The sequence below is a fragment of the Pinus tabuliformis genome, chromosome 9, assembly GCF_031772625.1.
Source record: "Pinus tabuliformis cultivar Carrire ecotype Pingquan chromosome 9, CPIR1, whole genome shotgun sequence".
Lineage (NCBI taxonomy): Eukaryota > Viridiplantae > Streptophyta > Pinopsida > Pinales > Pinaceae > Pinus > Pinus tabuliformis.
Genome location: NC_142307.1, coordinates 236,689,284 through 236,690,323, shown reverse-complemented (window position 1 = coordinate 236,690,323; position 1,040 = coordinate 236,689,284). Strand labels below are relative to the sequence as shown.

The window sequence follows — 1,040 nt, the reverse complement described above, 5'->3', positions numbered from 1 at the left end:
CACCGCCCACCGGGGTTCGGTGGTATACGTACAAGGGCCAGCGATCCAATCAAAATACGACATGTGGGAGATGAAAACCACCGCCCCTATAGGTTAACGTGTATGCAGGTTTCGGCGAGGAAAGGTGTGACTACCGTCCGATCATGGCGGGGTTTGATCGGACAGTGAGGAGATGCATGAGGTTTAATGTGAAAGAAAAAGGTCGTAGCGACGCGGGAACCATTGGATGAGGGTGATCAACAACTGCGATTGCGACGTGGGTTTTTGGAATAAAACAGTGGAGGCAGAGAAGTAACGCAGAGGTATTACGAGAGAAAAATTTCCTGAAGAGCAAAGCACAGGAACGATGGTCGTGGAAGAAATCACTGAGCGAGTTGGAAACATGGATCTGAATGATGTTCACAAGAAAAACAGGATTCAAGTCTCCAATACCAAGAAACCGCTCTTCTTCTATGTCAACCTCGCCAAGAGGTATATGCAGCAGCATGAAGAAGTGGAGTTATCTGCTTTAGGAATGGCCATTGCCACAGTGGTTACTGTTGCTGAGATATTGAAGAACAATGGTCTAGCTGTAGAAAAGAAAATCTCAACATCTACCATTGATATGAGAGATGAATCAGGAGGTCGTCCCATCCAGAAAGCAAAGGTTGCAATAATACTGGGAAAATCAGAGCAGTTCAATGATTTGATGGTTGTTGTTGCTGAAGAGAGGGAAGCTGAAAGATCAAGCGAGTCAGAGGAAACGACAGCGACTGAGGAGGAAGCCTAAGAGACGATGTAAGCGGAAACGAATGGACAAAGGCATGGGAATGTATAAAATAGTAGAAACAGAGAACTGTTGGTGCGGTTATGGTGGTGAAGAACCCGAGGGTGAGATAGTAGAAGAAGCAGGGGGCAAAAGAGGCAGAAAAAGCAGCGAAGGCTGTAGAGGTAGCAGAAGCAGCAGAAGCAGCAGAGGCAGGAAAGCAAGAGTGAGACAACCTCAGCTGAATAGAGTGCAGCAGCATACCTGTTTATACCAAGGTTGGGTTGGAGCCCAA

The 1,040-nt window shown here is 46.9% G+C and overlaps 1 pseudogene; it reads left to right on the top strand.

Annotated features, from left to right (window-relative positions):
- Positions 1-344: 344 nt before the first annotated feature.
- LOC149148060 (uncharacterized protein At2g34160 pseudogene) lies at positions 345-769 on the top strand (annotated as a pseudogene).
- Positions 770-1,040: the final 271 nt, after the last annotated feature.